General features: G+C 33.4%; 1 protein-coding gene across 9 annotated transcripts in view; it reads left to right on the forward strand.

Annotated features, from left to right (window-relative positions):
• Window positions 1–24,994, forward strand: part of ADGRL3 (adhesion G protein-coupled receptor L3) — a 730,953-nt gene that overhangs the window by 144,907 nt on the left and 561,052 nt on the right. For all 9 annotated transcript variants that reach the window (XM_072940759.1, XM_072940764.1, XM_072940768.1 and 6 more), the window contains exon 2: window positions 19,092–19,160. The gene's annotated coding sequence lies outside the window, so the exon portion shown is untranslated. The remainder of the gene's footprint in view (window positions 1–19,091; window positions 19,161–24,994) is intronic.

The raw sequence follows: 24,994 nt of genomic DNA on the forward strand, positions 1-24,994 counted from the left end.
AAACAATGATGTTGGAAACAAGTGCATTTAAACCCCAAGAAATATTTTTAAGTAGAATTTTCCTCTGCAAGATACTTAAGACTACATCAAATGTACTGTGTTCTGGCACCTCATTAGTGAAATGGTACATTGTTTCTGTTAATACAGTAAAAGTGATTCTACACAGTAAGAGGAAGAATCCAAGATTATTTTTCTTCAAAGAGGAAAAAAATTCAGTTATGTAACTAATGACCATATACAGTAGCTTTTTCATTTCCATTATTCTAATCATAGTTCTTATTCCATTTTGCAAGCATTTGTAATACTCTAGTGAAGCAAACACAATTCATTCCATGTGATATTTGACAAGGTCACTGCATTAAATAGCTTCTTCAATTTTTGCTTCTTAATTTTCTTTGCTTAGTTTCAGTTTAAATTAAAAACAAACATTAAAATTTTCCTTGCAGTTTCTCTTCGTAAATAAAATGGCTTGCAAATGCATTTTATCATTAATCGTTAAGAAAGAAAAAGATAAGCGTGAAAAAACAACCAATTAAAGTACCATGACTGCAAAGGCTTGCCCTGAAATGTTCTGTATTTTTCTGTTTGAAGCAATTGGTGAGAACTTTTTCCTCCCTGAACACTTTAAACTGAATCTGAACTTACTCATTGGTATTTGGCAACTTGCTATTACACTTTTCACAAAATATAGTAGTTTATATGTATTTTTTCGATAAAATGTTAGTGAGATTATATGTGCAAAGTGATTTAATCAGTCAATTAAAGTGGCATTGATTATAAACATTGTCATCACATATTCAGTTCGTTACCCACTGGCATTAGGAAATTTTAAAGTTTATTTTATCATGTTGCTCTGGGGAAAGTAATGACCCATAGCTGCCTTTTATCAAATAATTACGTTTTCTGATTTTACAATATGAGTATACTAAATTAACTGCTTATTAAAGGTTAGTATATATTTCTCTTTGTATATGAGGTTAATTAAAACAGTAGTATGAAATAAGAAAGCTTTTTTAAGGGCATGACTTTTGGTATAATTAGAATTAAAGCAGTAGAATTTTTTGAGTTAAACTGAATGATAATAGTAGACCTGTTGCTTTCTTTCTGTTATCATATTAATGCATTTCTGTTAAGAAGCAAATAAGAAAAGAGGAAAATGAGAAATTTTGATTTACGAGGTCACCAATTTTTAAAATATTCAATTTATTTTATCCTTTTTATAGCTACTTTTGAAACAATTTTAATAACTACGTATTTTATCTACCTTGGTTTCCTGCTTTATTTTGTTCACATTGTATTATAATTCTTAAGACCGTTTTACACTTTTCCTATTGAGAATGGTTTCATTTAAGCATCAAGACCCACATTTTTCGTAGCAATGTAACATTAATACCCGGGGAGCCTCTTGGTGAATATGCACAGTTATAACAGTTTTCAGGTAAATGTGAAAGTTGTTTAAAATCAAAAAACACCGATCTGTTTGGGGAAAAGCAAAAATGAATGAAGAACCCAAAGAAATGATACTTAATATGTGCGAAATGGAACATTTCTATGACAAAAATTAAAATAAATCAGAAGCAGTTACTTACAAATGATATGTGAAGGAAACTTCAAGGTTTAAAGAAGAATATGGCCCAGTGGTTAAGGTACAGACTTTAGAACCAGAATGACCGATTACGGACAATTAGCTTCAGCATTCTCACAGGGCATTATAAGTCGTTGCGGTCATGAAAAGGACTAGTAGAATTGTCCTGCTTCATCCTCTTTTAAGCCCATTTCCATGTGGCTCTAATCCTTACCATTCTGCCAGAACTCTGTTTCAATATTCATGTTGTTAAATTGAGAGATAAATTCTAAATTCTCATCTTACTTGATCTTTGATGCAGTTCATCTCTCCTCCTTGAAACACTTTTTTCAGCTATCTTCCAGGTCATCCCATTTTCCTAGTTCCCCTTGTATTTTTCTGCCATCTCCCTCAGTTTTCTTCAGTGGTTTCTTTTCATCCTCCACAGTGTATAAATCTTGGAGATCCTCAGTCTTTGCTTCTTGTCTGTCTTCTGTTTACATTGACTCCCTTGGTGATCTTTTAGTTTAGCATTCAATGTTATCTAAATCCTGATTACTCTTGAATTTTATCTCTAGCTCAAACATTTACACCAGCTCTAGGCTCAGATATGTGGCTACTTTCTCAAATATCTCCACTAAGATTTTTATTATATATCTCCAGTTTAATATATCCCAAACTAAACTTTCTTTCTTTCTTCACACCTAAAATGAATTTTTCTGAAGACTTTTACAGTCTCAAAAATGGTGACACTTTACTTTCAGTTGCAAAAGTAAAAAACACTGACTTCTCTGTCTGTCATACTTCATAGGCAATTCACAGCCAGATCCTATTGGTTCTGCCTTATTTACATTGAGAATCCTCCCACTTCTCACTGATTTCACTGCCACCACCTTGTAACCAAGTCAACCTCCTCACTCACTTGGATTATTGTCATTTTTCTAACTCATCCACCTGGCTCCCTATAACCTGGTCTCAACACAACATCCAGAGTCATCTTTTAAAAATATAAGTCATATCATTTTCCTCCTCTGCTCAGACTCTTAGAGCGGTATTCTACCTCACTGGGTACAAGCCAGAGTATGGGTAATAGCCTACACAGTCCCACCAGAATTAGTGTGGAGGTCTCCCCGCCACTCAGCTGTCTGGTCCCTCCTGCCATTCTGCCCTCAGTCAGGCTGCTGCAGCCTTTTAGCCTTCCTGCTGGGATTTAAATGTCCTTTTTAGCTCTTGCCTGAGGGCCTTTGTACTTGTTCCCTCTGCCTAGAATGCTCTTGCTATAGATACCCACGTAGCTTGCTGCTTTGGTTCCTTCAGGTCTTGTACTCAGATGTCATCTTCTCAGTGAAGGATTCTTTCATCATACTGTCTAAAAATGTGAAATCTTTAACCCCTCCAACCCCCAACTTTTTTTTAAATCACAGCACACTGTGAAACATACCCTGTACTTTACTTATGTTTTGTTTTTGTTTCATGGAGTTAGGAATATTGGTTTTATTCATTACTATATTCTCACTACCTAGAAAAGATGCCTAGAACATAGGACAAGCTCAGTACATGTGCAGAATTCATTAAATATTTTTTGAAAGAATGAACTTTAAAACACTTAGTACATGTTCAATTTAGAGTATATATTCTTATTATCATGTTCTTGTTTTCGTTACTATACCTAATACATAGTATTATGTATGGCATGGATTAGTCTTTATCTGCAGTATTGGCTTTTTAACTGATATTGCTTGGAACCTAGACAGTTTCATATTGTAATTTTAAAGATTGTAAATATTTCTAAGAAATATGAATACAGTTTATGATATTCAATCCAATGTAAAAGGGACAATTTATTAGGTGTCGAAATCCTAAAAAATGACCAAAATCATTATAAAAGATGATATATGTAAAATTTCTAAAGAATTTGAGATTAGTTAGCCTGAAGAAGAGAAATGGCAGGCTTTATGTATATGACAAAGGGTACTGACCAAAGAGTTTCAACAGCTAGCAAAAACAGAACAAAGAAAATTAAGAAGCGGTGTTTGGCCCAAGCAATAAAAATTTCCTGTCAGATAGAGTTGTTAAATATGAGCATATGTTACTAATAAAATTTTCTTTCCATGATAATATTTTTTTAAAAGAAAGGCTTTTTCCTGAAAAGGATCTATAAACTCTAAGAGGGATTTGGGTTTTAGGTGAGTAAAAATAGCTCTTGGACACAACATCCTTCAGTGGACGTTTCTCTCTTACAGTAAAAAATACCGGAGGCTAAAATCCTTCAGACATTTAATGAGCATCTTTTTGTTGTATGCTCAAAACTAGAGATGAAATATTTTTGCATATGTAGTGAACTTTCAAATAGCTCTTCCCCTGGTGGTTGGCAATGTCACGTAAATAGCGATTATAATAATAGCAACTAAAATGTATGTATCAATATCACCAGTGAGCATGTGTCGGTGTTATTTCCTTTAGTTCTCCCAACAGTGCTGTGAAGTAGACACTATTTTTATATTAATATTCATACCAGGGAAGATAGAGAGAGTAGGAGGGACCGCAACCCACCAAAGGCCATGAATCTGATAGGCAGGAGGCCCAGATGTAAGCCCACTGCTCCTTAACCTGTTCTACTCTTCCCAGTAGACAGTAGAATGCCGTGAGCCCTGCATGATATGGGGAACACAGCTGCTTGGGTTGAGTTTTTACTAATCCTATGACTTCCTGTGACTTTTTAAATGCTTTGGCCTTCATTTCTTACATTTACAAATTGGGGAGAATTATGTTACCTATATCATTTGTGAGGTGAACAGTGCCTAGCATTTAGTGAATATTAATAAGTGTCAGGGATCAGAGAAGAATAGCCACATGTGATGAGAAGAGAGAGGGAAGGTTCGTTTTGACTTGATGGCCTGATTGTCAAAAGCTTTATTGAAATATCTGCTTTTGATTTGAGCCTTGGAATGTAAACAGCATTAAGCCAGCCAGGGAACGTAGAGAGCAAAATGAAATGGTTAAGAGAGTATGGGCTTTGGGGTTAAACGGCCTTGATTTCTAGCCCAGATCTTGCCAATTCCTAATAAATTTCTGTGTCTCTTCTGTGATAGCTGTCCTCATGACGTTGGGAAGATGAGTGGCTGCATGCAGAAGGGCCTAGAACAGGGCCTAGCATATAATAAAGTTAGCTGTTTTTATTATGGATTTACTTGTATTTTAGGACAAGTACTCTGGAAGCAATAAACAGTATAAATTGGCAGAAAGAGAACAGGAGATACAGAAAACTATGATTGATTTCTATAAATTAAAATTAGCAAAAATGTTATAAATGTTATTAAAAATACTACAGAGCTTAGTGTTTTCTATGTATGCATAGAAATATGCATACAGTATAAAACATACATATTCAGTCATAAAATTGAAGACAAATATACAGAAACAGTTAAAGGAGTTATAAAATTAACTGTGTGAGCTGAAGTACAGAAGTTCTCTGGGGACGGATGCAGTTTCTTTTATGCTACAAGGATATATTTTGAAATGCTATTTTATATATATATTTCTTACATATATGTATGTAAGAAAAAATGATTGCTTCCTATGTACTTCTACTATAATAAATCCCAGTGTCTTTTGTTAATGTCTGTTTTTCAAAGCTTTGTATAGCCATTTACCAATGACATTCTCATCCTCCCATATTGTAATTCAGAGCGTAATAGACTGACACCAGTGTGTCATGACTAGGACTTAACTACCTTTTCCCCGAGTTTGAATTCTGTATAGTAGATACAAATGTCTAGCTTGAGGAATTTAAAATATTTCCTTCAGAACTTTATATTGAAAGCCTGTGAGATTAGCATGGCCGCTTCTCTAGGTAAGCAGTTTGTTGGTATGAGTAGCATTTGTCCTAACTAACATTAGTCTTAGAGGAGATTATTGTGATAATCATCATGTAAGCCTAGTGGAACTCTTAGGGATGTTCTAGCTTCCTACTCCTGTGAGGGCAATTTCTCATTTCAGTTGTTGAAACAATTACTATATTCAAATTATTGTAATTATTCTTTCTAAGACTATAGGAAAAAGTTATTAGTATTAATATAACTAGTAAACTAAATTAATGAATTACTTAAAGGATTAATATAAGCTTGATAAGAAAAAAAGTGCATAATTTTACCTAAAATGCCATGCATTTTTATATCTAAATGTTATATGGTATAGTCTTACTCCAAAAGACTTGAAGATAAAAGTTTCATTTAAGTACTTTATGATGGTGTAGTACAAAATATCATCAGAAGTGATTACTAAGTGTTCTTTTTTATTTATTAAGAAAGAATGCATTGATATTTTGTCAGGATTCCTGAGACAAGGGTTTCAATTAAAAAAAATCAAAGTCAAATCAAAAGCTAGTAATATTTGGCTATGTAAGATTTTTTTTTCAATGTTTGGAAAAATTTTGCCCTTTGTTTTTACTCTGGTAAGTTTTCTTCTTGTAGTGATACTCGCTTATTTCTTGAATGGCTAGAATTGTGAGCACAGGTTATGATGTCCAGCATAATATTAGCATGTCATTTCCTTCTTTACTTTTTGCATATTGTAGATATATATTGTCTTATAGCTCTGCCCTTTAGTAACTTGTTCATGTTGTTTACATTCTCTATGCTGTAGATGCCTCCTCTGTTGAACAGTGATAATGTTATTTACTTTATAAGTTAAGATTTTAAAAAGCTTATGTATAAAAACCATTAAATGTATTTAGACCTTAGTAGCTAAAAATGTTGTGCCTGTTATGTGCTAAAGATAGCTCTAGGTTTTTCATGGGGTTTACTTTCTAAAATCTCAGTAGTACTTTAAGATAGTTCATAATCCCAATTTTATAGATGAACAAGTTGAAGCACAAACAATTTAAGTAATTGAAGCTTGCACAGTTAGTGTCAGAGTTAAAATTTGTAATCAAGCAGCCTGTTTCCAGAGCACTTTGTTTTTTTCACTGTTATTATTTTATTTTTAGATATTATATTTATGTATATAATTTGTGATAAATGATTGGGGGAGTGGTCAAACCATTCAATAAATGATATATTCTGCCTTCTACAGGTTTGTCATATGGTGGATGATACATGAATTTAGTTTGTAGGATAAATGAATGAACAAATAAATGAAGCCATTAACATGGATGGATACTCAAAGAAAGACATTCTAAACGTGGGTCACCATATGTACACACAGGTTGGCGTTAGAGATGAGGACAGGGCGTTTGAGAGATCACCAAAATTTGGAAATAATAATAGTTACTGTAATGTGACTTGCAGTACTTTTTCCAGTAGTAACCATACTTTAATGGCATCATCAAATTTTGAACAGCTGTGTTTTGCACAGTATTATAATAGATGTAATAAACAATAATTCTGCACTCATGTCCTTAAAACTGTTCTAGCAATTATGACAAACCTTACTTTAGCCTTAGATTGAATTTCTAGAGGGAACATTAAGCAGTAGGAGATTCTCTAAATGACAGCAACACAAAATGGTTGTCTGGTCAAGAGAATGGAAGATGAGATGGGCATTATAGGCTAATATCATTATACCCAAGCCGTAAGGCAATGGTTATGACATTATGATGATCATGCGGATACCATTGCGTAGGTGTCCTCCTAACTGAAGTTGGTTGCTCTAAACAGGGAAGGAAACAAAAGGTAAATTTTTACTGTTGACTTTACTTGACTATTTGACTTTGGAGATCACAATGCCAAAAAAAATCCAACTTCAATACAGTCTGTACTCAGAAGTTTAAGTGATTTTTGTAAAATGCAAAATCTACTTTTCTCTAGCTCTACAGAGACTGCTGAAGAGACCAATACTTTGGGAAATGGAAAAAGTGTAGAGGAGACTCTCAGCAAACACAGGCTACTTCATATTCAAGATCATTTGAGCTAAACTGTCTCAAAAAGAATTACATCCTCCACATACTGGAAGCAAGGGAAATGCATCCTTGGTGCCATTCCTGCTGTATGTTTTCATGTGGTCCAGGCGTAGTTCACAGTGGTCCTGTTGCATGTCAGGACCTCAGTTTTCGAATCAACAGAAGTTTTGAGGGCATGCTTTATAGCAGCAAACCTAAAGTTGCTTTTGATTCAGCAGTAAAAGCAATTCCTGGAACTCCTCAAGCTTTGCACCAAAATACTTTCTTAAGTGCATAGAACTGTAGAACACCACTTAATATCTTAGCAGCTGCAAGTATTAACCAAAAACTCATTTTCCTTCTCTTTTCTCTCCCCTTCCCAAATAACAGAAAACAAATGAGTATTTCTGGTTTGTACAGTCAAATTCTTATAATGCCTGCAACATTTTCAACAAAGGATGAATATACACTTATGAGAATAATGATGAAAGGAGGAAAGATGATACTTGTTGAGCTTACAAAAGTTATTATCTCAATTCTGTTGTGAATTCCATTCACTTTCTCAACACATTAGACTACTTATTAAATAACTAATTTGAACTAGGGTTTAAAATTTACAATCTGATGAAATATCAGCTACTTTCCTTGAAAATAGGGTAGTACTTTGAGGGGGGAAAATTGACTTTTTTTTTTTTTTAAAGAAATGATGCTACTTAATTGCTTTATTTTAAAACAACTCTTTTCCTTCCAATATGTATAGAATCACTAGAGATGCTGAAAAGGTTCTAGATTTCTGTAAAGCCACAATTTTATGGAATATTTAAGTGGCAGTAATTTGGCTAACTTCATCATTAGCCGCGCAAGCATCATTGTCTACTGACACATTATAAAGGCACAAGTGGAATGCAGCCTGGCATGCTGCTGTCTGTGCTGAGTTTTAATAGTGCATCTGCATCATTTTTCCCAGTGGAAAAAAACAGGATGTCGCCTTGTAGGTTTTTTTTTTTTTTAACTACTGTATAATAAAATATAGCCATAATAAATAGAATCTAAATAAATAAAGCAGATTTGGACTGAATCCATTTTGCCTTCATCACTTAGTGTAGCCCAGGCTTTTAAGTAGTTGTGTATCCTACATTGGCTTAATTAGATCAAATTGCATTTGACTTTCTTTGACTGCAGTGAAGTAGAGAAAGATTTTATTTTTATTTGTCATTTAGGTAATATTTTCAGTATATTTTCCTTTGTATTCACTATGCTATTAACATAGTTTGTCCAGATTGTAATCTAAATTGTGCTTTGATTAAGTTAGTTGACCTCTTAAGCAATTTTTGGTATTGTTTTGTTGTTACTGTTATTATTTGTATCCCTAATGTTGATAATTAAATAGCTCCAAACCAAGATGTTGTACATTGTGAAGAATTTTCACAATTGGCTCTGAGGGTCCTAGGAGCAGGAGTAATGTCTAATTCACTTTTTGTAGCTCTGTTAGCTAACCTAGCTTCAGGTTTCCTCTGGTTTTGTTTATTGGATTGATTATTGAATGAAAATGACTATGAAAAGTTTTCTTACTTGAAATCTAAATAGATACAGAAGTTTGCCTTTTTAATGTATTCTAAATTTTCATCCATTTTAGTAGAATGGAGGTTAAATTACAAGTTGAAATACTGAAATTTAAAAGCTTTTGCCTATTAGTAGGAATTTTGCCAAGGATTAGAAGAAAAAAAATCAATTTTGAAGGGTGAAAAAGATTTCAGCCAAGTTTTTCAAACTTTTTCTCTCCTACTCTTCCAGAAATACCTTGTTCATCTTTGATCTTGATTTTTAACTGTGATATGTATAGCTTGCCATTCTTACAGTTATAACAGGGATATAATAATCATGTAAGAGGGGATAGGTATATGACTTTTCTATAAAACATGGTCACTTAGATTTCAGTGCTGTCTTGAAGAAATATGTGATGTAAAACTTTATTTTCATTTATAGTTATAAATAAATATATATTTGCATGCTTTGTCTCATATGAATATGAGGATTTAACTTTATTTGTTAGAAGAAAAGTAGAAAAGAACTAGAAAATATTTTTATTTTAACAGTTAGTGTTTCCTTTTATCCCTCCTAAATCCATACTTCAAAGTAAATTCTTTCTATTCAGTAACAATGGAAACTAAATTCAATACCAAGTAAGTTTAAAAAAAACAATATTTTAATTCAATGGTCTCAGTTTTTTTTGTGTTATGTTACATTTTTTCCACCTGTTATCTGTGAAAAATACTATTTCAGTTTGATAGACCTTACTTTTGATTGCTTAAGCAATGCTTATTACTTTTAAAATATCTGTGGATACGTACTCTTTCTCCCCAAAAAAACCAATTAAAAAAAATTCTATTGGACATTATTTGGAAGGAATGATGTGAATTTTCCCCCACATGGGTACATGATATATAAATAGCTTAAAATGTGGGTTTATGTGTTTTTCTTTTTATGTACATAATTTATGGAAATAAAATAGATGTACTTAAAAGTAAGGTACTCCAGAGATGTGTGTAAAGCGTATACATATGTATACACATACTTTAAACTTTATCAAGGGTGTTAACTTTTAATTGTAATACCAGCATAATTTGACTTTATTGATTGATGACCGGTTTGAATTGTGCATGTGTAAGAAATCAGTTATATAGAACCTTGTTTGGGCAAGGTGTTCTTTGCACACAGAAAACTTCCTGAAAAATTGAGGCAAATATCCACCCAATTAAAGTGGCCAAACTCCACATGTTTGGTAGTTCAGTTTTTGGTTTTCCTCAGAACTTTAGGTATTTGTGGTGGTGGTTTGTCTGTCAGTATGTCAGTGTGCTGTCTCCCCTGATTTCTATTTGAAAGAACTCTATAGAAAATAAAGAATAACTAAGTGTTAATTGAGGGCCTCTCCATGAGTCAAGTTCATTGAAGTTTAGTGCAGTGTGACTTTTTTCTTTTTTTAATGTATTTCCTGATTAAGGATTGTACATTAGATTGATCTGATTTCCAATTGGTGGAGTCTCAAATAAGGCACTGATTACTGTGGCATATAATGCACATCAATTTGAAGATCTCAGTACTCCAGATTTTCTGCTTGAAATCTTATACAAAATGAGAAGTAAAGCTTCATGCAATGAACTACAGGCAGTGTAAGAATGGGACAGAAAAAAAAAAAAGAGGAGAAAGCAAAGTAGCAGTGCAGTGGAAATCTGATATTTGATATGTAAGCTAATCCCTTTTAGTCCTGCAGCCTGATTTTTTTTTTTCACTACTGCAAAAGCATTTCTTTCTTTCTTTCTTTCTGGTTTTTGATCCCACACCCTGCCCCCTGCACAGCTGGAACGTGCCCAACAGACTTTGGCAGAGGTCACTTCTCAGAAGCTTTTTAAACTTTAGTTAGAATACATTTATTGATTTTTTTTTTTTTTAATGACCAGTGGAATGAGGATTTTTGGAAAAAGCTCATCTGAGACTCAGTGTCTGATTTGGCAATCCGAACTCTCTTAAACCTTTGAGAACACTTCATTAGACGCCAGGTCCTCATATTGAGTAAAACTCTGTGCGGATTCTGGCATATTGTATTTTCCTTGGGACTGATATCAGCTGACAATTTGGCCTCATAGACATGGGAGATGAAAATCATCTTTCTAGAACTGACAGTCAGAAACTCCTTAAGTATAAAAAGTCCAGGAATTCTGTTTTAAAAAATTCATTTGTTAGCCTGCTGAAAATATCTGGTAGTATGAGTTGGCACAATAAATTGTTCTTAGGGAATTTTCCTTATATGTAATTGTTTGAGATTAATCTGTTTTATTTGTCTTAATCATCCGTGAAGGGAGAGTACATTTTTGTGAACAGAAAACCCGGTAATTAAGGATAGGACAATGTTTAAAGAAAAATACCTTTTCAATGCATTTTAAGGTTTCTTATTTAAATTTCAAACATGAAATAAACACAAGATTTCCTACATCCATAATTCTGAGATAATTCCCATATGAATCAGCAAGTGTACTCCCTGAGTTATTCTGGGTGATACTGTTCTAGCACCTGGATTTCAGGTTAGGTTCCGGTGTCTGTTTGGCTGGTGTCAAAGGAGAGGAGATGGATCGATGGTAGACTGTTTAAAATAATACACATTGAAAGTTGATTATTAGGCATTTTATTTCAAAATTACTTAGAGATCATTTAAATAGCAAATAACTCCATTACATTCAAAATAAATTAATTCATATGCAACCTTTGAAATATACATATGTATAAAGAAAAAGGTAGCTATATCTTTTCTTTATGTAATCCATCTTAAAAAAAGAGGAAATATTATAAGTTTTAAAATGTATGTTCAAAGAAGCAGTAGCAATCAGTATCACTTGGTTGAGGTACATTTTAAAAATTAATTGTATATAATTTATGAATTGTAGTTTCCTATGTTAACAGGAATTGTGAGACCCCATTTTTCCTAACTCTTCTGTATTTAAAAAATACTTACTATTTAAAATTTGTAATATTGCTACTGAAGTTGAAACAGATGAACATTGATCTAAATAATCTTCACAAATAAAACTCCTTAAGTACTAAATTATTGTTATATTTTCATTACTTATAATGCAAACTGTTCAAATTATTTTAAACCATTCTGCCATAGACATGTAAACATGTTTTTTTTAACAGTTAATACTATGTGTTGTAAGTAATAAGGTGGATTTCAGTGTGTTCCACCAGAGAATGTTTATTTTAAATTATAGAGTAGGCAAATTTTATTTTAAATGGAAGAAGCTAGATAACTCCTATTATCATAGAATTTGGAAACTACAATTAGGATGCAGGTATGTTATGTATCATTATAGTTAAAACATAGCCAGTTTTGAGGGTTAAAAACACAGGTTCAATTGGATGATTGCTTTTTATATTGACAAGTTGAGAGCTGTTTCTCAGGCAGAGAAAGAAAAGAATGCACATTGTTGAGGAAATAATCTTCCTGGAGGCTCACCAACTCTTCTTGGAGTTAGAGCCACAGGCTGCTGACTACTTGTAATGCAGAAGTGTTAAAGGAGAGCGGGAAGCCCTTCTGCCCCCAGTCATTAATCCATCCTGCCCACACAGAGTCTCCATTATGAACAGTCTTTTTCTGGGTTCTAACCTTCAGTAGTCACGCCTGTTGTATATTTGACCATCTCTTCTCCCATCATAGGAAGCGTCTCATTTTCCTGAGAATGACAGAATGCTTGAACTCTTTCTGACGCTGAATTATTCACAGCGAGTTGCATTGTCTCCCTTTTGATAGGGCAGTACCTGTGTGGTTCCTTATGTAGGAACAAGGTAAAGCATGTGAGTCAGTCCCAGGCAAAACCTGAAGAAGGAGGTGCTTGTGGGTATGAAATCTTTGGCTAGTTTTGTATACTTGGGAGAGAATAATGTTCTTGCTTGTTAGTATCTTTATCAAGGCCAAAGAATACAGCAGAGACAGACCCGTGAAGGAATTGCCACTTAAGTACAGTGCCTTAACCAAGATGAGAAGTTTGGTGTTACAGATGCTGTGAACCTCTGACTAATCAGGACATTACCATTTCTGGGGGGCAGAAAATATCTTTGTGTAATTGAATTACAAACTAAGTAAAAGGCCCATTCTTTGGTTTTGATTTTAATAAATAAAGACTGTTCTCTATGAGGGTGAGAACTTTGTGTGCGCTGTCCTAATCCTAGATATTAACCACAGAGGCTGTATATACATTAGACACTAACTAAGGGTTCTTCCCTTCTCTTCCATTTGCCTACCCTACCCTATCGTATTCTGCTTTATCTTACCCTATCCTAGCCAATCCTATCCTCTGTTTGCAGGCAACCAAACTGACTGTCACCTTAATACATTTCTTCCCTTATCTTGCATTAATTATAACATTTTGATATTCATCTCAACAAAATTTAGCCGTTTATAAGTCAAAATGTTGGGTAATATATTGATTGAGTTTTGAGGATTATTCTCAGTTTTGGATTGTCTGCAATCCTTTTCCCCTAATAAACTATCATTTGTTCATTTGTGTGTTATTTATATCTTTTGTAAATCTGTTGGCTGTTCCAAAAAACATGTTATATTTTTTCCATGGGGAGAAAGATTATGAGTAATTTATTCTAATTTATTCGTGTTAAAAATGAAAATACTAAGGGCTGAAAAAGGCACAGAGTTTTTGATAATGTAAAAGTAATAATTAGTGGGAGTGCTTTCATTTTAACATTGGTCTTCTGGTCAACATTACACATTTTTTCCTTTATTATTCCCTTCTTTTAGATAATTTTGCATTTAGTTTGCTCTTTCTTACTTCCATGTAAGGTATAAGTAGTTATTTGTGTGGGAACATACTTCTTTTCTAATACAGGTGTTTAAAGTTAGGAATTTCTTTTGAACACTACTTTAGCTGCGTTCTGTAAAATTTGTTTTTTTGTGCTTTAGTTTTCCTTCGGTTGAAAATATCTTAAAATTTCTCTTGTGATTTTTTTTCTTTGATGCATGGAATATTTAGAGAAAATTTTTAAAATTTGCAAATATTTAGGGATTTCCACAATTTGTCTTATTTATTTTTAGTGTAATTCTATTTTGATTAGACAACTCATTTTATATGATTTAAGTCCTTTTAAATGTTACTAAGATTTGTTTTATGACCTAAGAGTGTAGCTGGAGATGGGGGGAGAGATGAGAAGATTTCTAGGCAAAAATGCCACAGCATCCCCACTGCTCTTTCCAAAATAGGGTAGTTCTTCTGGTGTAAGTACTTAACTTGTTGTATGACTAGTCAATTTCCATAGTCCTGAAACAGTTGTTTTTGGCGATTTTGTCCAAATGGCGATTTTATTGATTTAAAAGTCTTCCCCAAGGTACTCTTCTTTGTACAATGGCATGCATTCTTGGGGCCCCAAAACTATCACATGTGGAAAATATGTCACATTTAGAACTAAACTTGGTATTCCTGATTTAAAACGCACCAGGAGTTCAGAGATGTGTTTATGCTCAAAGTGTTGAGTATAATTTCATGGGAAGATTAGCCCTTAGCATAATATTAACATGGTAGTCAAAGCATGCAGTTAGAGAAAGTGCAGTAAGTGAGCATTCTTGGATCAAGGTTTTACATTAACAAGCTACTCTATCAGGAGTAATCTTGTCTGAGGAGCCAGTCAGGAACCCAAGCTGGCTGATGGGAAATTCTGTTTAAAGAAGTAGTGTCAAAGAGATGTTTATAATGGAAAAAAGGGTATTCATTCTACAGAGGATCTTGAAAGCCAGACTCTATGGAAAGCAATAGGGTGGTTTTTTAGATTACTCAGCAGAAAACCATCATGAGGAAAATGAGGTCTCAGATTGCTCTCTCAACTGTTTGCAAGGTAGATTTAAGAGGAGATAGAATAGTGCTCAGGATATCAAGGTGCTATTGCAATATGGCAGGCTGGGGGCCAGTGGTGGCAACATGTAACAGCGGGTGGCCAAACTAAGGGTCAGATACTTTGGATTCTTGCCTTGGCCCCATCACTTGATAACCATGAAAATCTTAATGAGATGTAGCTTTCTAATCTGTAAAGTAGAAATAATTCCCCTTTGCTTGCTTCACATGGCTGTGATGGTTATGGTATTGGAAATAGAGCTGAAAAACACATCTGAATACTCTACAGAGAGAGTAATATGGTAGTATATAATGATGGTTATAAATAAGGAATTAGGGTAGAAAAGATCTGAGGATAACTCATATAGACTAGTAGATGGAGAGCCTGAAGGGGAGTAGTCGGAAAATGGCTTGAACATCGTAAGTAAAGAGACAACATTTGAAGGGATAGTTGAAGTTATGGAGGTGGAATTTCATAAATGCCATTAATGTATCTATAGAGCTTTGTCTCATAAATTCTTAACTTCCAAATAATTTGAAATGATAGATGTGAAGGCCATATACTTCCTTTTACAGATAATTAATTGTGGGTACCCCATATTTGTTTAAGTCTAAAAGTGATTTAAGGACTAACACTCATAGGCAAAAAAAAAAAAAAACCTCAAAAAAAACTTATAATGATTTCTTCGATTCACTATATTTCAAAAAAATAATCTCAGTTCTCATTGATCTTTTAAAAATATCACTGTCATCTTAGGCTGCAGACCATCTATTAACTGACACCAGAATGATCCTTTAAAAATATGTTTGTACATAGCACATCTTCATTGCCTCATGATCCTTTCCTGGACAGTTGAGTAGGAGATATCGTCAAATACTTTTGGAATTAAAGTCACACAGGCAAAGACAATAAAATGTCTTTTCATCTTAAGTCCAGACTAATTTTTACTGGAATTTCCTAAAATCCCATTTAAATATCAGAATGTGAAGTCACCTTCTAATAGTCATCAGTGTTAGGAAATTCTGAGGTGACTATTTCCTGAGAAATTCATATAAGGACGCTTATTTTCTGCCTTCCATTATAAACATCCTCTTAACATACATGGACAGTAATAATCAGTAAAATGCTATTTGAGAAACTCCAGGGTATAGGCTCTGAATTTGGACAACTTGTATTTGAATTCTGACTTTTCCACTTAGTGTCTCAGAGTATTTATTTATAAAATAAAGATAAAGTTCATACCAACCTCAGAAGATTTTTGTAAAGGTTAGATGAGAATATAAATTAAGTGTTTAAGTTCTTTAATTTTTTTAATTTAAATGAGGATATAAATTGTTCAAAATTGTGTTTAAATTTTTCAAATATTTTTAATAAATCTTAAAAATATTAAGTCAGGCTTTCTCTTTTTCTTTGTCTCTTTTCCTCATTCATTTCTTATTCCCCATTGAGAATGTAAGTGTAAACTCTATAAGTGATGTTTATTTCTGTTCAGTTCACTCCTGAATCCACAGTACCTAGGACAGTGCTTGGACAACTGAGTAAACTTGTAACTCTTAAGTGAGAGAAGGAAGGTAGGAAGGAAGGGAGTTACTCTACTTTTTTAACATGCTATCTCAGGATTAGAAAGTTTACCTTGAACATTCATCTTTATCATGTTTTTTTTTTTAACTAGAGAATCAAACCTTAATGTTAAAATATTTTCCATTTTTGATGTCTTATATATGTGTTTGTTTTCATTTTATCTAAAGCATGGTTTAATTTAACTTTTAATTAAAGCAATCTAGCGTTCACACCCAAAGTATTTCCATCTAGTTTTCAAAAGCTAGAGTGAATTGCAATAATTGTGAGTGTTTTCTGGGTAACTTTTGAACAGTGATGAAAACATGAAAATATAAACATGCCAAATTTTTATATCCTCCACGAGTGCTTTTCTTCAAAGTAGTCACATTGCTCAAAAATAATTCTAGTAGCTCATTTTAAAAAGCCTTTTTAGACAGGGTTCCTAATTAGAGAAGAAACTCAGGCTTATTATTTCATAGTGATAGAATAATATCATTTGATATGATACCTTTCCTTGACTTCTGTTTGCTTTTCTGTTCCTCTTACCTGTCCACACCTCTTCCCCTTTCCTGTATTTTACCTTAGATCTGGACTTCTTCCTCTTGGGAGGCTCCATGACCCTATGTGTGCTTGTTTTCCTCCGAGCTGTCTGCTAACTCTTAAGTGCCTTAAGTGGCTGTAATTGAATGAAGCACTGAGATGTTGAATAGACAAACTAAATTGAAGAACCTCTGTTCTCCTGTATAAATAGAAAAAGAACCCATAAAGAATGTTATGCGAACAAAATCAGAGATACATATAATGGTGCATTTTTGTTCTTGGTCTCAATTTATGTGAAGCCAATACAAACAGTTTCCAATAAATAAATTTAAGTTTTTAACTTAAGAAAAAAGTAATGTTTTGTTCACCCAGGCAGCATTTTTGAGGCCATATGAGGTGCTTAGTTCTTTAGGGAGAGGTAGTTTAAATTGAAAAAGTGGTCCCAGTCCCTGTTCTCAAGCAGTCCACATTACAGTGTATGGTTCAGCAAAATAGAAGAATACCCAAAGAGCTGTGGGAGCATCAGGGAAGGTATGACTGGTTCCTTCTGTGATGGAGTGGGTCTGGTGCAATCAGGGAGAACGTTGTGGAGTAAGTCTTGCTTGGATCTCAGAATGTACTTCCTAATGCGAGGAAATAAAGAACGATCTAAAGGGTGAGGATGTTTGCAGGAGGACCTGTTCTGTCATTGTTCATGCTTGTTCAGATATGTAGAATATTGCAAAAGAGGGTATGCTTTGTCTTCAAAAATCAGGAGAAAATACTTTATGTAAAGAGCCAGTAGTTATTAAAGGAACATACTTGATTTGTTAAAAGAATGGTTCTGCAGACAAACTCAAGAGGTTGATAAAAAAATAGCTTTTAGTTTCCTGTTCAAGGAGTCAAATGTGCCATTCAAACGTGGACTTAGATTGCTCTTGTGGTACAAAACCTCAATAATTGGCCAGATATCTTACAAAAAAAATAGTGATTTCCATTGCTTTAATATTTTAAAATTCTCAAACAAAATGTAATGCTTTTATCACTGAATAGTTTTTCACTAGTTTGCTCACATAAATATCTGATGGTAATCAATAGTGATTCTGTAAAGGAGAATTCAATTTTAATTTTATGCTAATGACTTTCTGCCTGTATTTAATTCCTTATCCCATTTGGGGACAAGATTCTAGAATAGATAATAGACACTTGTCATTGTTTCGGCACATATATGATTATTTAACTGTCTGCTAATAGCATAATACTATGAATAGCATAATAAATACTAAGTATCGTATTAGTTAAAGCAGGTGGTGTTTGTATATAAAGCCCTTAAATGGACTCACTACAAAGTTCAAAAATTGATGTGGGCAATTGCAGAACACTTAGAAAACACTGAAATTCCTAAGAATATACTTTGAAGGACGCTACTCCTTTTTGAAATTTATTTTAATATATTTATCTTTTAACATTACTCCTTTATTGTAAAATGTCTGGCATATTAATATTAGTTTAATCATAACAGACATAGAAAATATTATGGCAATTTAAAGAAAATGAAGACAAAAAACCCTATAAATTTACCATTTAAATAAACTGTTATCTTTTATTTTTTTCCTAATGTTTCTAAAATATGAATTTGTTTAAATTATTGTAATCACAGTCTTAGTATTTATACATAAATACACAGAGCATGCGTATTTTTTATGTTTGTGTTTGTGTATGTGTGTGTGTGTTTGTATATATAATATATAATAAAGTAGCAAGATGTACTAAGGTATTTCTCATTTTTTCCCCATAGCAGTTCTTATAATAAAACTGATTAAACACATCCCAGAATCTTAGCTAGAAGTGCCTGTTACAGGAAACTCGAAAATTTCTTGGAAATCTCAGAATTTATTTTAAAAACTTGTATGTTTTTTAATTGGGAAAATATTTAAATTTCATACCTACCAAATTCATTAACTTTTCCCAGTGAACATTATAGTAAATTAGATGATGTAAGAAGATGTGTCAGGTGAATTGAATTTTGTTTTCATAGGTCCTTCTGCTGCTATACCCTAAGCATTGTGGGAAAAAATTCACTTGACAAACAGAAGAAATTCATAAGTTGCTCAAATAGTCTTACAGCTATAATCTTAAAGTATGTATTTTTCTCATCTAATTAAATTTTTTTTTTTACAGAAATGCTTAAATGTTCAGTAAACTGGAGGAAAAAAACATGGATTTTTAGCAACTGAAGAGAAAATTAAGGTAATTATTAGTTTATTGCTGCCAATCATGATTGTTAGTAATTTAAAAGTATATTTAATATATTTATATTCAAGTTAGTATGTGCTTTTATGAGTATCATATTGAAAATTCAGCATATTGTTTAATCAGTTACTAAAATGTAATTTTACATATTTTTAGAAATAACATTTCTTTTGAACTAATATGTAAAAATATTTCAAAGTATTTGCTATTGTAAGGAAATATACCGTATCTATAAAATAAATGGGCTACTAAAGATAAATAATTTTAATAGCATTCTACCCCTTTCAAAAGGCGGTTTCTGTGTTACTGTCTTAACTGTCTAATTATAGAATAACTATTCAGATTTTTAAAAATTAGCATGTATACCAAGAAAATTAGTTAAATCGTTCTTACTTAGTTCATTCTTTTGCTCTCAATTACATATCCATTATGGTGAATATGAATATTAGGAAATAAAATTATGCATTTTATAGACCAAGAAAATTCTTTTCAAAAGTAATGTTTTTATTTCAACATAAAAGACTTAAAGGAATATAACGTTAGGCCAGTACATGTATTTGCATCTTCTTCAGCAAATCACTTAATAGTAAGACAGGTCTTTATATTAGTCAATCAGCAGTAAAATTGGAATTTTCTTTCTTCTGGAATTTACTGAAGTTAATTTCTGCAAGGGGACTTTGTAATGTCTAAGAATGTAAATTATTGTAGATATTCAGCTTGAAATTAGAAGTATCAACTTTCTTATTATTTTCCTTCATATTAAAATAATTCATGTTTATTTGATTTTGAATTATTGCTATAATTTATATGCATTAAACTTTTTATAAATCTATATTCAACTATTCTGGATTTTTCTTTAACTCTAAGAGTACTGAGTGATTTAAGACTACCAAAACACTGCATTCTCACTATTGTAGGTACGAAATTTTCCAGTCGATATTCCTTCTTTTTGAGATTTTTGCCTTAATTTCTTTGTCACAGCTTAGTTCTACACATTCATTCATTTATGCAGGAAAATAATATGATTTCTCTTTTCCAGAGTAGATATGATTGAATCTACTTTATTTGTATTTAATAGCTTATCCACACATTGACATAAGTTTTGCAGACATTCTTTTATTACTTGAGTGAAATGAGTTTTTTGGTACTTAGTGCTATAAATAAATTCAATTAACAAAAACTGGTTGGTTCAATCTTTGTTTTATTTTTTTTTCCTTTAAATTAAGCCAAGTGAAACTTAGATGTGCCTGCTCAGGAGAAATTGAATTCTGGTGGGAAAGATATGAAACTCTATAGAAATTATTATATGCACTTTAAAAGAGTCTATGACAAGCTACTAAGGAAACAGTGGTAGGAGAAGTTCCCTTTTGTTGGAGGCTCTTGAAACCTTCATGGAGTCTGTGGAATTCACTGAGGGGGTTGCTCAGGCCAGGAGGGTGAGGTCCTTCATTCCAGGGCAATATAATAACTTGTGAAAGGGCACATCAAGGAACAGGGGATGGCCATTGATGGATTGATAGTTCCGTTGTGACTGATGGATTACACAGGTGGTGGAACAATTGTCAAGAGATGAGTCTGGAAAAGTAGGTTTGAAGCAGTAGTATGTCATGTTTGCCAGATGAAAGCTTTACTTTCCAGCCTAGCTGTCTCTTGAGTGTTAAGGGTATCCCTAGTCTTGTGAGAAGAAATGTTCAGAACCTTTCCTGATACTTATTTTCATGAAAAACTATAAGAAAAACGAAGAACTTACAATATTCAATATAGTGAATACAACTGGACCCCCAAGTGTGAAGTTTAATTATAGGAATTTTTACAATGTTTTAGATAGGCAGTGTTGGTGTCATAGTTTTTAAGTGAGATATAATTCATAAACCATAAGTTCACCCTTTTAAAGTTTTTAGTATAGTCACAACGTTGTATAGCCATCACCACTATCTAATCTAGAACATTTTTATCATTCCTACATAAAACCCCACATCCATGAGCAGTTGCTCTAAGTTTCTCCCTCATCCTGATGATTTACCATATACATGGAATCATAAAGTACTTTTTTTTTGTATCTGCCCTTTTCATTTAATATAATATTTTCAAGTTTTACTCTTTTTGTGTGAATCAGAACTTAATTCTTTTATGCATGAATAACAGTATGTTATATGGATAAGTCACATTTTGCTCATCCATTCAACTAGTTGATAGACATTGGAATTTTTACACTCTTTGGCTATTAATGAATAATGCTGCTATGAACATTTATATACAAGTTTTTGTGTAGGCATATGTATTCATTTCTCTTGGATACATACCTAAAGTGGAATTGCTGGCTTTTATGAGAACTGTATGTTTTACCTTTGAGAAACTTCGAAATTGCTTTCCAAAGTTGCTGTGCCATTTTACATTCCCATCAGAAATGTATGAGTGTTTTAATTGTGTCATGTCCTTGCCAAAAGTTATTATTGTCATTTTGATAATAGCCATCCAAATGGATGTCAAGTGGTATCTCATTGGATTTTGATGGCAGTGTTTGTTTTTAAGAGTATTTTAGTGTACTAATGTTACATGTGTTTGGATATGTGCATTAAGTGAAATTGCTGTCAATTTTAACTTGCCTGGCTCTCATATTTGGACAACAGATTTTATGAAGTGTTAAATAAAATTTACAAAATGAAGATTATTTGATTGATACAAGCATAAATCAATTAAAAAATGATGGAGCTAGCATTTCTTCTATCCCTGTTAAAGAATATTTTCGAACTCATTATATAATTAAACAGTGATAATCTCAGATTTAATAAGGATAGCAAAAACTTAAAATTACTGAAATGATTATGAAATAGGGATTTATCGCTTTTATCATAAGTGATTAAACTTATCCTGAGAGCATATTTATCTTGAGGTATAATCTAATGATAGTGCATAGCATCATTAGTAGCAAGAATTTTAATAACTTAACATCTGGAACACAAATGCATACCTCTTCAGGTTTTTCAGCAAAGTTTAAAGTCATACTGAATCTAGTCATTTACAAATTTCTGCTAAATTTATGATAAATGTTATAAGCCTTATTTGAAATTTCCTGCAGGGAAAGAATGAAATCATTGGAGAAACCCTAGTTCTTCCTGCTGTGGTAAAAATGGTTGAAATCACACAAGATATATTATATGGCAGCAAGTAATATTGTATTACTCCGTTAGCAAGTACTGTTGGAAGATGACATTAAACACATTACTTTAACCAGAAAAAAAGTATTAGAACAAATTATATACTATGATGGATTCACTTTACCTTTAGACAAAAATGTATGCATTTCCAACATGCATCAGTTTATGCTATTTGCTAGATTATTTTTTTAAATCAGGTTTATTGATATATAATTTATGTATAGTGAATTCACTTTTTAATGCATAATTCTGTTTTGACACATTAAGTCGTGTGAGGGTACCATCAAAATCAAGATAGAGACCATATCCTTCACCCTCAGAAGTTCTCTTGTGCAGTTTTGTAGTTATTCCCTTTCACCTCCGTCAGCCCTGGGAACCTCTAGATTTTTCTTTGACAATAAAATACCTCCCAAAATAAATACAACAAACACCTGAGAGGAAGAAGCAGATTAAAGAGGTCAAGTTTTGAAGACAAATTCTCTGTATGATCTTCTAAGTGTAACTTATGTAGACTGAAATAAAATCACACGAAGTGAGAGTTGTGGGTTAAGTTTTATTTGAGGCAAAATGAGGACTGTAGCCCAGGAGACAGCATCTCAGATAGGCCTGAGGAACTGCTCTGAAGAGTTGGGGGGAGCTCAGTATATACATGATGTTAGTGAAGGGGAAACATGCAGTCAAGCACACATTTAGACAGAGGCTTGCTGCTGGTCACGAGGAGCAGGTGTCACTGTTAATGCTTTTAGTGTTTTTCTAGATATAAGGAGATGCAAGAATTTGGGATCATAAAATCTTCCCCTGAAAATACCTAACTATCTGAAGGCCTGTTCAGCCAGTTTTCCTAGAGCACAGAGGGCCTCATTTCCTATCTCCACCCTGAACTTCTTTCAGGGAGTGTTGGAGGTCAGTGGCTGCAGTGGATCGTGATTTAATCCAAGATGAGGTAGGTGGCAAGTGCCAGCATGATCCAGTCCTTATAGAGGCAGATGGCAAGTGTCAATTTCTAGTTGGCACTTATACTCTCTGCTTCATTTTCCTTCCTAGAAATAAGGGGTTTAACAAAATGCTCTACCACATGTCATTTAGTATAGAGCTAGATTTATCTAAGCACTTATAAACACTTAGTGTTTTTACAGTAAATTATAGTTTCTTGAACTTTGAAAGAAAGATATATTGGAGAAGATATATTTTCCACAGTAAATGACCTCTTAGAATAGATTCAACCACAAAGCATGAAATCAAAATTTTCGAAATAATAAAGCCAATTCAGAAACATCATGCTCACACAAGTTTTGGTTAATGGCTCCATTCTTCGAATTCCTTAGGCACAAATGCTTGGAGTGAATTTTGACTTTTCTTTCTCATCCTTTGCATATTTGTCAGCACAATCTCTCTGACTACTGAGCACCTCCTCGTCTCCTCCCTCGGTCCAAATCACAGTCCCCTCTTGGCTGGACCATTACAAGTCTCCTTTTTCCCTGCTCCACTGTTTTCACTGTGCAGCACTCAGAGCTCTGTTTTATCTTCAGCCTCCTGTGCACTCCAGCTGCCCTGGCTTCATTGCCATTTGCTGAACACAGGAGGCCTCTCTCCACTGGAACCTTAGCCAGTGGTCCTTCCGCCAATCACACTCCCCTAGTTACTCCCATGGCTTATATCCCAGCCTTCAAATACCCTCTTTGCATGGTAGCCTTCCTTGAACAACCTGCTTGAAACTGAACTGCCTACGGGCACCCTCTTTCCTCCTCTCCTGCTTTATTTTTCTCTGGATCACATAATACCACATTATATACAATTCTGTTTATTGTCTCATTCCATCAGTTAACATATTCTAATTTTTTTCTCTTTAGAGCATCCTTTTAATTTCTAATTTTATGTGTCTTTTTTATTGTACCACTGGCCCTGTTTATGGATTTGGACATTAGAATGTTACTCTGGAGGCAGACAGTGTGGATGACTGTGTGACCAGAGGCAGGAGGATTATGTGGGAAATATTTACAATAACTCAGGTGAGGTATAATAAAGGTCTGGTTTAAAGCAACAACACTGGGGATTGCGTGTTAATAACACATTTGAGATAGCATTTAAAGGAAAAATTGACACATCTTAGTGACTGATTGTATTTGAATAGTGAGAGTTCAAGTCACAGTGGCACAAGTCTCAGGCTTGAAACTGGCAACCCCTTGGGTGGTGGCACCATGCACTGAGCCCTGGGTAGTTGGGGAGCAGGGTTATTTGTGTGTGTTTTTATACGGAATAATAATTAATGTTTTTACGGAAATAATAAGGATTTTTTTTTGCAGAAATAACTTCCAAAGTCGGGTGTTAATTTTTATCTCTATGTAGGAATGATCTGTACAAATACAACACCTTAAACTGAAGGTCATTAATTGTCTCACTTCTTTACCCATTTGTTTATAGAAATTAAGAAAAAATATTTTGGTTTTGTTCCGAATTATTTTTTCTAATTAATTTCAAAACCACAGTCAGAAAGTGTGGGATGTAAAAACTGGCCATAGGCAGAGTAAAAAGCACATTCATTATTCAGACAGTCATCCCTGCTTATTCCATTCTTGGAGATACAGTGGCTGTCAGAATCTGTCAGCTGTATAGTTAGTGCCCTTCGGAATTTACATGCATAAATGGTGACCTTTGCAAATTTGCATAAAGATA

This window comes from Vicugna pacos, chromosome 2 (assembly GCF_048564905.1).
Source record: "Vicugna pacos chromosome 2, VicPac4, whole genome shotgun sequence".
NCBI lineage: Eukaryota > Metazoa > Chordata > Mammalia > Artiodactyla > Camelidae > Vicugna > Vicugna pacos.